The sequence below is a fragment of the Gopherus evgoodei genome, chromosome 1, assembly GCF_007399415.2.
Source record: "Gopherus evgoodei ecotype Sinaloan lineage chromosome 1, rGopEvg1_v1.p, whole genome shotgun sequence".
Lineage (NCBI taxonomy): Eukaryota > Metazoa > Chordata > Testudines > Testudinidae > Gopherus > Gopherus evgoodei.
The window spans coordinates 225,624,325-225,637,845 of record NC_044322.1 but is presented as its reverse complement, the minus strand read 5'-3'; the positions used below and the strand labels follow the sequence as shown (position 1 = coordinate 225,637,845).

The 13,521-nt window shown below is 47.5% G+C and overlaps 1 long non-coding RNA gene across 3 annotated transcripts in view; it reads right to left on the bottom strand.

Annotated features, from left to right (window-relative positions):
• Positions 1–4,961: 4,961 nt before the first annotated feature.
• Positions 4,962–13,521, bottom strand: part of LOC115637138 — a 32,158-nt gene continuing 23,598 nt past the window's right edge. For 2 of the 3 annotated variants that reach the window (XR_003997173.1, XR_003997171.1), the window contains 2 exons: positions 10,719–10,831; positions 7,885–10,077 (listed from right to left, as the gene is read on the bottom strand). This is a non-coding gene — a long non-coding RNA (uncharacterized LOC115637138). Of the gene's footprint in view, positions 5,859–7,884; positions 10,078–10,718; positions 10,832–13,521 lie in introns of those variants that run through there. The other variant, XR_003997172.1, reaches the window with a different exon arrangement.

Below are 13,521 nucleotides of genomic sequence, written 5' to 3'. Positions count from 1 at the left end.
CCCCAGGGGCCACAGGGACATGCCAGCTGCTTCTGGGAGCAAAGCGGCACAGAGGGAGGGAGGCAGAGCGGGCAGGGAGCTGCCTTAGCCCTGCTGCTGGCATGTCTCTGCGTGCCCCTTGGGGGAGGGGGACAGCAGGTCTCCGTATACTGCTCAGGGCAGGGGCATCACATGGAGCCACCTCCTCCCCCACCAGAGGCGCACAGAGATGTGCCAGCAGCCGGCCACTTCTAGGAATGGCGTGGAGCCACCGGCCACAGCATGCAGGCAGCCTACCTGCCTAAGCCCTGCTGCGTCGCCGGCCGGGACTCAGGGGCAGGTTGTCAGATATTTGTCCTACATTTTGGGGGGACCCCAGTCGTTGGGGGCCCTGTGCCATTGCACAGTTTATTTCATGGTAAATCTGCTCCTGATGTTGTGCAGAAATATAGCTTCAAGTTGAGGAGTAACATGTCTCAGCTACTTAAGGACAGTCTAGTGGTTTCATGGATGTGTCACATGAAGACACGTGCAGCCACTTGAAACCCAGTTCCTTTTTCAAGGAGATTTTGGAAAAGGTAGGGTGGGGGCATGACACATGGCAGCATATTTCTCAGAAATAACCCCTTTGAGTCAGGGAGTGCCATAGGCCAGCTTCTTCAGATCAGAAGATTTGACATAGGCATGTGTCACTTGGGGTGACCCGAGACACATATTGTCACTTACAGCCAGGGGCGTGCCCAGGAATAAAAATTTGGCCTCTTTTGGAAAGGCACTTTCTGTGCCCTCCACGGCTGGAGGAGATGGCTCTTCCTTCCCCACCCCACATGGCAGGAAGAGCTGGCTCCCCCACCCAGCCACAGCTGGAGGAATGTCAGCCAGAGGAGCTGGTTCTCCCTGCCGCAGCCCCAGGGCCGGTGGAGCTGGTGCTCCTTTCCGCTCCCCATGGCCGGAGAAGCTGTAATTTCCTGCTGGCCAGGGGCCAGAGGAGCTCACTCTCCCCACCCCAGCCCTGGAGCAGTTCTGTGCCCCCACTGATTGGAGGGGCTGCTTCCTTCTGCCCTTGTGCACACCCCTGCTATTAGCCAGTTTAATACAGTTCCTTATTCACTGGTCATGCACTAAAGGGAAGTGGGCTGGGCACATGACATGTCACAATATACTGCTCTGGAATAAAACTTTGGCTCATAGAGTTCCATGGCCATGCTACTTCAGAACAGTCACAGAGACATGTTACTTGGGGAGACCTGAGACATATATTGCCACCCAGGGCCGTCCTTACCCGTACATACAGTACTCAGCACCAAACTGTCCCAAATTTTCTGGTGCCCTACGCAGCTGCTTGCTGCTCCACTGGCCAGCCTGATCTCCTGGCTGGCTGAGCCGCCCAGGAAAGCTTCCTCTGCCCCCGCCCCGCCTTTTCCTGCCCCTGCCCCTCCCCAGCCCCACCCCTGCTCCACCCCTTCCCCTGAGGACTGCAGCAGGGGTCAGGCCTGCCCTGCACTCACTGGGCATCAATAAGTGGAGTGACCTCACCCCAGCCCGCCACTGGTGAGTGCTGGGGAGTGCTTCCCTCCTTGCCCCACTAAGTCTCACGGCTGGGAGCTGGGAAAGCAGAGCAGAGCAGGCTGGGGCTGGGTCACTCCACTTCCTGCTGCCCCATGAGTGCGGGGTCAGGCCTGTCCTGCAATCACCGGGTGGCAGGAAGTGGAGTGACCTGGCTTCAACCCGCTCTGCCGGCTTGTGCTGGAGGGCGGTTCCCCTCTGCCCCCCAAGCCTGCTCCTTCCCCCCCTGCAAAGGCCTGGGACCAGCCCCGCCTCCCATGGGGGGGGGCTGTGTAGGGCACCAAAATCGCTAGGGACGGCTGTGTTGCCATGTATTGCCAGTTAAAACGCACTTCCTTTATTCAAGTGGCATTTACAAATTGGAAGTAGGGCAGGGGGTGTAACATGAGGCAGCATGTTGTTCAAGGCTAAAGCTTTGCATCATGGAATTCTGTGTCCCAGCTACATCGGTACAGTGTAATGGTTGCAGGGACTTGTCACTGGGGACAACCCAAGACATATTTTGTCAGTTACAATCAGTTTAATCTGGTTCCTTATTTGAATAATTATTCAATACATTATTAAATAATTGATTACTAATAAATAGTTATAAAATTCGATCAAATTTTATGGTGGAATATCTAAAAAAAATATTCTTACACTAATGAATTTTTTAAAAATTTGATCTTTGAATCAAGAACTGGGAATAAAGGACCAACTTCAGCCTTGTCCAGGGAGCAGGAGTGATGAGCGTGGGCAGAGCTGGGAAGCCCAGGACTGGAATATCAGGGAGGCTTCAGGGCAGGACTGAGGGACATTGGCAGAGCTGGGGCAGTGAGCAGCCATGCAATAGCAGCTGGTGCAATGGCAGAATTGTGAAATTAAAGGACTGGAATTCAAAGGGCTGGTCAGGATTAATATATTCAAGCAAAACCATGTAGGTAGGTGAAGTGGAAACATAAAAGATTTTACTGAAAGTGAAAAGAAAGGTTTGGGCACTGGAACCTCAGAAAAAAATGAATTCTAATGATAATTATACAGTACAGGGGAAGGAATTTCAGATACTTCAATAACTTTACATTTTAGAAGCATACAACCTATATACATGTCATGCTTCAAAACTACTCCATCATAACACAATAAGAATTTCCTTATAGCCAGACAATAGCACAGAGCCTTGTTTATTACAATGCCAACAGTAAAGCTGTGGGGAATTTTACAATACTGTGTGTGCTTGGGGAGCAGGCCAAAAACCTCCTCTGCCTGTCAAACAGAGGATATGTCTACACTGCAACATGAACCCAGGGTTAGTGGGATTTGAGTTAGCTGACCCTAGGTTAGAGGACCCAGGGCTTGAGTATCTGCCCTGATTGTTAACCCAGGCTTGAACTTGTGGTTCTGGCATACACACTGCAGCATACAGAGCTGAGTCAAACCAACCATATCCAACTCCCTAGTGCCCACATCAAATGTGGCCACTCTAACCCTTTGACTGTGGTGCACTGTAGGAGAACAACTATCCACCCTGCACATTACAGCCTGCCAAGGAGTCATTTTGGTCAGTGCACTTCCATGTACCAGAGCCAGGAACATGGATGAGGCACTTTTTGAAGACCTTCTCTTGCTGGCACTTTCAGTCCTGTGTCAGGAAATGGGCAGACCTTTCGTGACATACTGGTGGACAATTCAGAGACATTTTCTGAGCTTCCAAAGGCATCTTGATGGAGCTTCTAATGGAGCAGGAGGAAGAGAAGGAGTACCCATGCATGGCAAATAAACTAGCTGATGCTTCTCAGTATGCTCGGTACAGCTTCGGATGCCCCTTATGCAGACCGGAGCTCCTGGAGCAGAGCCACAAGCACAGACAAGTAGGATCACATCGTCATGCAGAACTGAGATGACCAGCAGTGGTTCCAGAACTTCCTCAAGAAAAAAGCTACATTTCTGGTGCTTTGAGAGCAGCTTGTCCTGATCCTCCAGCATAAAGACACATGCATGAGGCCGGTCCAGAAGCAGGTCTGCTGCCCCAGACCGTTACAGGTCTCTTGCAAACCAGTTTGATGCTGGAAAGTCAACTGTGGGTAAAGTGGTTGCAGTGATTTCTGAGGCAATCTGGTGTGTGGTTTACCCCAAAGTGGCCTGGGCCATTGATGGGACTCATGTGCCCATAGTTTGCCCTCCTCAAGAAGCACATAAACTGCACAGGATACTACTCCATTGTTATGCAGGCCCTTGTGGGCCACAGAGGGTGATTTATGAACATCAGCGTGGGTTGCACTGGGAAAGTACATGATCAGGAGTCTACATTCATGGACAACCTGGGACACTATTCCCACCAACTGATATCATAAACGGATTTACTGTCCCCACCATTATTCTGGGGGACCCTGCATACCTCCTTTTGCTTTGACTTATGACACCATATCCTGATCTCAGAGGCCCTGGCAAAAGAAAGTTTATTACACTCTCAGTAGATGCAGAATGGTGGCAGAATTTTTGGCACACTGAAATCCCACTTGAGATGTTTACAGACCCCTTTGGGTGCCAGCCAGTGTCATCAGTGCTGTCTGCATTACTGTGGCTTGCTGTGCTCCACAATCTTTGTGAAGCCTGAGGTGAGCCTCTTCCCACTGAATGGACTTACGACATGCAGGGGCTGCTGAATTGGTACATTCACCTAGAAAGTGCACCTTCCGCAACTGGACGCACATGGGCAACAGAAATCTGGGATGCTTTGTGCTCCCATGTTTTGGACTTACATGATCTAATCGTTTTTTAGGTTTAAGGGATGCGAGAACATATTTTTAGAACCAAAGGGGTGCAGGCTGCAGTAAGGTTAAGAACCACTGGTCTAATGGAAGATGGTGATTAATACCTTTATGAATGTGCTTGTGTCGGGGGAGGGAAGGGGAATAGGGCTCGTTGATTGCGGGGAGGATATGGTGCTTGGGGTGGGGGGTGGGATTTTAGTGCCATGCAATGTACTTATGAATGACATGACCATCTATGAAATAGGAAAGGGGAGTTATTCACAGTATGGATTGATGAAAGAAAGTGATTAAAGTATGAATTCCAATATTTTGAGGAATAGTCTTTGAATACTAATTCCTAATTGGCCCTGATCATGTGTTTACCTTTATTATCTTGAAGACATATCATATTCATATGATGTGAAGCTGTGACACCATCAGCTCAGGATTGAACAAAGACTGTGAATGGCTTGCCAATTACAGAACCAGTTTCTCCTCTCTTGGTTTTCACACCTCAACTGCTAGAACAGGGCCTCATCCTCCCTGATTGAACTGACCTCGTTATCTCTAGCTTGCTTGCTAGCACACATATATATACTTGCCCCTGGATATTTCCATTACATGCATCTGAGGAAGTGGGTATTCACCCACGAAAGCTCATGCTCCAAAACGTCTGTTAGTCTATAAGGTGCCACAGGATTCTTTGCTGCTGTGATAGAAATAAACTTCCTTGATGAAATAAAAAAATGTATAAACATGTATTAGAAAAGTACTGCATTCACCCATTCCCAGGCAGGCCAGCTGCTGTTACCATGCCAAAACATGAGTAACAACAGATCTTTACAGAAACAAAACAAAACAAAAAAACCCCCAAAATGCGTGAACAAGTGCAAACAGTGAAACCATGTACAAGACAGACAGAAATTCCCTACCATGGCATGTCCCCAGGCCACCTGTTCTTCTTTCCCTTCTTTTCCCATTCGTCATGCATGCAACACTGTAGGAGGGAGATGGAGACATCCACAGTGGCGGCGGTCAATATGGAGGGCTGCATGGGGTAAGGTTGCCCTGCCAGCCACTCACAGGGCCCAACTGCATGTGCCACCAGCCATAGAGTCTTCCAATCTACTTCCAGACTGCAGCAAAGGGTAGTACGCAGGGTACTCAGGCCTGTGGTGTGGGTAATGCAGCAGGAGCCGCAGTCACTAGTGACATGAGCCACTCAAACTGCACTTTCTGCTGAGCTCTGTCCTCCTTCCTTAGTCACCTTTCCTGTTGCAGAATCTGCAAAGCAAGTGCCAGCTCCCTCAAGCTGTGCAGCCAGCCTGAACCTTTCCTCTTGCCATATGGAATGCCTTTTCTCTACCTGTAAGCCCATCTGTCTTTGGTAGCAGACCTGCTTGTTGGCCCTCTCCAGAATTTCAGCTGTAAGTTTATCATGGAAATGCTTCCGTGAAGGTCTGTTGAGCCAGGCTTCTGCTGCAGTGTGGGTGAGCTGTACAGGTGCTGCAGCCTGCAGAGGTTGAGGGGCCTGGAACAGGACAAGACTGGTCGAGGAGGGTGTTAATTTTCTCAGATAGCTCACTGCAGGAACACAAAGAAAATCCTCATGGAATTTCAAGGACATAAAATGATACTTTTACAAACTGAACTTCAGTATATTGTGAGAAGGATGCTTCAGACCACTGAAGCTCCCTAGACACATGCTGGTTAATCACTTAGAAGGCATCCTCAGCTTTTGTCCCCTAACGCCCCTACTCTGCTTGCGCTACATTGATGACATCATCATCTGGACCTATGGAAAAGAAGCCCTTGAGAAATTCCACCAGGATTTCAACAGTTTCCATCCCACCATCAACCTCAGCCTGGACCAGTCCACACAGGAGATCCACTTCCTGGACACTACAGTGTGTCAAAGTTAGAATCAGGACCTACAATTTGTCAGACCACTCTGTTTTATTAGCGCAGCGGTCTGCCAATAACACGCAGATAATGTGAGTGGCCAATGCAAGACCCAAACAGTCTTATTTATACAGATAAAAGAGCAGGAATTAGACAAAGGGACAAAGGAAGGAAAACAGTAAAATTCACCAGGGGCATAGCATGCATATCCTATTTCCTTACTAACTCTTATCAATCTAAGGCTAATACTTCACCAATTGCCCTTAAATGGTGCAATTGTTCTATGTGAATGTCTGTATTCCTGACACCTGGATTGCAGCATTCCAACAGTTTTACTTAAAGGTACAGACAGCATTTCTTTAATCCTTTCTATTTTCACAATATAATTCATTCTACTTTCACAAGTGCTAATAAGCAATGGTCACATAAACACCACCCTATACCGGAAACCTACTGACCGCCTCCAGCTTTCATCCAGACCACATCACACAATCCATTGTCTACAGCCAAGCTCTAAGATACAACTGCATTTGCTCCAATCCCTCAGACAGAAACAAACACCTTCAAGATCTCTATCAAGCATTCTTAAAACTACAATACTCACCTGCTGAAGTGAAGAAACAGATTGACAGAGCCAGAAGAATACCCAGAAGTCATCTACTCCAGGACAGGCCCAACAAAGAAAGTAACAGACCACCACTAGCTGTCACCTACAGCCCCCAACTAAAACCTCTCCAGTGCATTATCAAGGATATACAACCTATCCTGAAGGACGATCCCTCACTCTCACAGATCTTGGGACACGGGCCAGTCCTTGCTTACAGACAGCTCCCCAACTTGAAGCAAATACTCACCAACAACCACACCACAAAAACTGGAACCTACCCTTGCAACAAAGCCCGTTGCCAACTCTGTCCACATATCTATTCAAGGGACACCATCATAGGACCTAATCACATCAGCCACACCATCAGAGGCTCGTTCACCTGCACATCTACCAATGTGATCTATGCCATCATGTGCCAGCAATGCCTCTCTGCCATGTACATTGGCCAAACCAGACAGTCTCTATGCAAAAGAATAAATGGAAACAAATCAGACATCAAGAAACCAGAAACCAGACATTCAAAAACCAGTAAGAGAACACTTCAACCTCCCTGGACACTCAATTACAGACCTAAAAGTCACAATTCTCCAACAAAAAAACTTCAAAAACAGACTCCAATGCGAAACTGCAGAATTGGAATTAATTTGCAAACTGGACACCATTAAATTAGGCTTGAACAAAGACAGAGTGGATGGGTCATTAAACAAAGTAAAAACTATTTCCGCATGCTAATTTTTCCCCTACTGTTACTCACATCTTCTTGTCAACTGTTTGAAGTGGGCCACCCTGATTATCACTACAAAAGTTTTTCTCTCTCCTGCTGATAATAGCCCACCTTAATTGATTAGTCTTGTTAGAGTTGGTATGGGAACACCCATTTTTTCATGTTCTCTGTGTATATACATCTTCCTACTGTATTTTCCATTGCATGCATCTGATGAAGTGGGTTTTAGCCCACGAAAGCTTATGCCCAAATAAATGTGTTAGTCTCTAAGAGCAGCAAAGAATCTTGTGGCACCTTATAGACTAACAGATGTCTGTTAGTCTATAAGGTGCCACAGGATTCTTTGCTGCTTTTACAGATCCATACTAACATGGCTACCCCTCTGATACTTAGTCTCTAAGGTGTCACAAGTACTCCTTGTTCTTTTAGTGAAAGAATTACAGGCACAATGGAGAATTAAAAATGGAAAGCTGATTTTTTTGATGTTAGAAAACTGCAAAACAACTTGGTTTTGGGGCAGGTCGGAGTGGAAGGCTGGCTGTGCTACAAAAGATTTTTCTACAATTTCAGGCCTTTCCAATTTTGGAGGACATAACAGTTCTTGTGGTGCCTGATTGGCAAAGGAGGTGTTATTCCAAGCTATTGGTGGGAAACCTGCAGTTTATGCAACAGAAGTATTAAAATGTATAGTAACTGAACAGCAAATTTATGAGTGGTGTGGATTGGTCAGCTACTGAGGTGGCCCTGGAAAATACGCCCTTCCCTGAAATATGACTACCTAACCGGAGTTCCTGCTTCAGGAAAACTTTACAGCTATCAGCACCCAGGAATGGGTCAGAATTCCTGAGGGAATCAACAGGATGCTTTGTTGGATTCCACATGGCATAGCCTGTTATGACAACATGCAAACATGAAGAAATTCACAGCCTTCCTCCTCCCCACCCCCAGAAAATTTCAGACCACAGTCATATTTGGGGGGGGGAAATTGTGATCAATGGACTGCACTGACTACAATGGACTAGATTTGTGAATGGAACACATTTCTCCAAACACTCACAGAGTTCACTGTTTCCAGGCAGCTCAATAGACTGTAGAATGGTTACAGAGTGGCGTACTTACTTGCATGGCAATGTAAGGTTATTGTTTTTAAGAAATAGGAATGGCCTAGCAAAAATCTGTGCCTTTCCAGTAAAAATACTTTAAAGTTGTTCTTTGCCGTTTGCAAGTCCTGGTTTGCATTTTGAACTCAATGTGGTGGCAGTGGTTGGGTGGAAGAGCCATACCGCTGGCATATAATCCACCACTAGCAGATACAGGCTGCTAGCTGGGGTTCTTATAACTTTTGCATTGGCCACATTACTGTATTAACAAACATTAAAATGGAGCCAGAAACTTCCTGGGGCTTAGGAACAGCTTCGGTCCCATGTGTATCTGCTGCAGGCTCCGCCGCGGTCTGCTCCTTGTGGAGTGCATCAGCCCATATGAGCACAGACCCAGAATGTATTGCTGCTGCTCCTGCTCCAAAGTCTGTTCTGGAACAGGTCTCAGCAACAGAGTGACTTCACTGTCCCCACTTGGAGATTGCTGCAGGTTCCCATCAGTCCCTATGGTGGATTCTGAAGACAGTGGGGCCCCATCCTGGCTGACCAGATCATCATGCACCACTGTTGGCTCAATCCTCAGCACAGTGCTCAGCAACCAGACTTCTCATAACACTCATGATTTTGGCCTGAGGTGTGGTTCTGTTCCTTGAGTTTCTGGTACTCACTCTTGAACTATTTAAGCCACTCCTTTGCACTGGGCACAGGTTGGGTAAATTTGCAAAGCTGCCAACTTCTTCACTATTTACTAATATGCGTAGTCATTCCTGGTATTCTTACTTAAGTCCACAGTTTTGCTGGCCTTGCATCAGAGATTTACCAAAATCAGGCTTTGTTCCCATGACCACAAAGCAGTATGCTTTCCAAAAGGCTTGTTCTGTTCAGTCATTATTGCAAGCACTGAAAGCTCTCTGATGGTGTGTTTGCAGCTCGGTGGTCAGAAGACAATGGAAGGGTTAACACTAACTAACTGAGTTGCTGCCGTACACCACGGGTGGTTGCTTCTGTTTTCAATAGAGTAGATTCAAGATTCTTGGGATAGAGAGGACAAAGGAAGTTGGCCCACGGGATTGTGGGATACTTTTTGGTGGACTCCTAGGTCCAGGTCAAGCGAGGCTATTCTGCACTGCAAAGCAATAGAGCTTGAACCCTCGGTTAAGACTTGACTTGTGCTCAGACCCTGCAGCCCCGCAGGCTTCTGGGGCCCTGGGTCTGAGCCCTGTGTTAGTGTCACGTGAATAGACAGAAGGAGTGTTAGGTTGGAGGCTGAGTCTGAGTCCAGCTTACATTGCAGTGTAGACATACCCAGAGAATGCTCTTCATTCTTCCTTTTAACACAAAAGGATACAATAACAAGTCAGATGACTCTTGTCTCATGATGTTTTTACAGCTTGTCATTGTGCTGCAATTCATGGCCACTCAGAACTTTGCAGCAGCAGCAGATCTTCCTCCTATAAGTGATCACTGGAGCTAAAGGAGAATCATCATTAGTTGTAAGAAGTATAGGGCCTCTGAGACATAGGTGAGCAGTTCTGATTCTATCCATTGTAAAGCAGTGTCACTCTCTCACACTAGAGTGTAATAATATATATATTTATTTTCCAATGTATAGGACATGTACCCATTGTATAGATGTGATGGATTTACAATTAAAAAAGATCAATTAATTAACCACACCTTGGCTACAATAGCTGCCATTTGACTAACACTCCCCTAATATTCAGCAGTCCTCAATCTTACCTTCCTCCCATCTTCCTTAGCAGATGCCTGAGTTAACAGACAGGCTTATAACCAAGCCCAGAAGTCAATATAGACTATGGCTGTTTCACTCTGGTAAAGGGATAGATGTCTAGGGTGTGGCCTCCCGTCACCTGTACTGATACAATTTTTCCCTACCCTTTTGGAAGTGGCCATCGTGGGGAGGTGTGAGCTGTTGGAATGGAAGCCCCAGCCTTGGTTTCTATTAGGCAGCCTGCTATCTCTCCACCACATAGTGGCCTGCCTTCAGGGAGTCTCCAGGATGCTTTTTTGCAATTATTCAGTCTTATCTGGCCATTTCCTATCTAAATATTACATGGCACTGATTTCTACCCAGAATCCTTTGCATTCACCTTTACTCACTGAAACCTCATTATTCTTTGGTCTCCCTTCTGTCCCCTCTTTCCAGGTTCTGTGTAATTAGCAACCAATCTTCTCCCGGATCCCGGACACCCCTTATCTACGTCTAGGAGGAGGAAAAAAATCCTTTGTTATTCTACAAAAACCCATATCTTTGACTTTGAAGCAGAAATGATAAAAGCCTGGGAATGAAAAACAATCAAAGATTAACACACACAAAGAGCGAAGTACTGAAGTGGAAAGAGCAAAATGATCCCCTTAGGACTGGATGAAACAACACCCTGCAGCTGGAAGAGAGGCCATGTTTGTACCGTACCTGGGGAGGTGGAGAAGTATAGAATGTCAGGGTTGGAAGTCATCTAGTCCTACCCCCTGCTCAAAGCAGGACTAATCCCCAGACAGATTTTTGCCCCAGATCCCTAAATGCTCCCCTCAAGGATTGAACTCACAGTCCTGGGTTAACTGTCTAATACTCAAACCACTGAGCTATCCCTCCCCATCACAAGGAAGGGGCCACTGATGAGATTTGGGGAGAGAAGAAGAGAAAGCGAGACAGCAGGAAGAGAAACTCAGAGAGACAGCGAGTCAGAAGCTGACAAAGAGAGAGAGAGGTGGGAAGAGACAGAGAAACTCATGCCAGCTCTACTCTATAGAGTTAGGTTGATACAAGGCAGCTTACATCAACCTGTGTAAGCATCTACAGTACAATGTCGCTCCCACTGATGTAACTCGCCCATTATGCCGACTTAATAACTCCACCTCCATGAGAGGCATAGCACATATGTCAACATAGTTGGGCAACAGTGTCAGTGCAGACACTGCGTTACTTACGTCGAGATTAGTGGTTTTCACTAGGTTTCCCACAATGCCGCACCATGACCACTCTGGTCAGCGTTTTGAACTCTGCTGCCCAGCGGCCAGGTACACAGGTACATGCCCCTCCCCTTTTAAAGGCCTACAAATTTTTGAAATTCTATTTCCTTTTGCTTGGTGTGAAGAGCTCACATAGCAACTGCCTAGGGTGACCAGACAGCAAATGTGAAAAATTGGGACAGGGTAGGGGGGTAATAGGAGCCTATATAAGAAAAAAGACCCATAAATCGGGACTAGTCCCTATAAAATCAGGACATCTGGTCACCCTACAACTGCCCAGCTGACTATGCTGGCTGCACACAGCAAACACGCTCCTGCCTGGCATACACAGGAGGTAGTGGATCTCCTGGGTCTGTGGGGAGAAGAGGCTGTGCAGACACAGCTCTGATTCAGGTGTAGAAACTTTGTCATCTACGAGCAGATCGCTCAGATCAGGTGGGAGAAGGGCTACAAGAGGAACACGCATCAATGCTGTGTGAAAGTCAAGGAGCTGCGGCAGGCATACCAGAAGGCAAAAGAGGCAAATGGCCACTCTGGTGCAGAGCTGCAGACATGCTACTTCTCCAAGGAGCTGCATGTCATTCTCAGGAGCAAACCCCCACCCCCCGCCCCCCAGGGTCCCGTGGATACTTCGGAGGAGCTGGAGTCACAGGCCACCACAGTGAACCCTGAGAACCAGGAGTTGAACAAGGAACAAGAGAAGGAGAATGGGGGAAAAGCAATGAGGGGATCCAGTAATGCTGTGATCCAGGACCCCTTTTGACTCGTGAGCAGCTGAGCGAGTCCCAGAAGTCCAGCGCTGGCAAGACTGATCCAGGGGAAGGAACCTCTGGTAAGTATGTGGTTTGCTTTGACATTGCAGGGACACATCTGTTCATTTATTCTTTTTTTTAGTCACGCTGCAAGAGGTAGTGAATAACCAGTAGAGGTAGAGTTGCTGTCTGCTTCTCAACAGTTAGGCAGAGGGAGCCCTGCAGAATGGTTTGTTTATGTACACTGGGATGTCCCGTGAATCCTCCATAGAGATCTTGAGGAAGCTTTCCTGGAGGTAGTCTGCAATCTCTGCTGATAGTTTCTGGGGAGGGCTGCCTTATTTCTTCCACTGCAGTAGGACATTTTCCCACACTACTTAGGAGTTACTTCAACAGGCACCACTTCAGAACACAGGCTAGCACCATTCAGACTCGGTCTCCAGCTGCATGTGTGCAGGAGCTGTTCCTTTTCAGCCTCCCTTACCCTCAGGAGTGAGATGTCAGCTAACATCACCACTGCCTGTGGAAAACAGTGCCAGTGTTCAGTTCAATTGCCTTATCTGCACATACTCATGCCTGTGAGTTCCCCCCATGTATTCTGCCAGCTCGCCCCCTCATCCCCGGGCTGTTGTTACTATGGCTGGGAATGCCGCCATGCTCTCTGAATTCCAAGCAGAAGTGAGAATGTAGTGCTTGTAACTTGGGTGATCAAGCAGAGTGAATGCACTCACAATAGTTCTTCTGTCCACTGTTTCTTTCACAGCTGCAAAAGTGGCCTTGAGGGTCTCTCCATCCACACCAGAAGAGTGGCTCAGCCAGAAAAGGACAAAGAAGACGACAAGAGAAGACATGTTCCAGGAGATCCTGTGAGCCTCCGTGCGTCGGATACTGAGCAGAGGGCTTGGAGGATGACACTCAAGGACACAATGGACAGGGATAGTGAGAACAGGAAAAACAGGCAGCAAGAGATGATAGCACTTCTCAGGGAGCAAACAGACATGCTGCAGTCTCTGACTGACCTTCAGGCTTAACAGATCTGTTCTCACCTCCCCATGCAGCCCACCGAGAACTGTATTCCGGGGCATCCCTACACACCCCTTCCTTTACTACGTGGCATCCGGGGCCAGTGCAGTACCCCTACCACTCCACCCTGGGGAAGAGTACAATCACA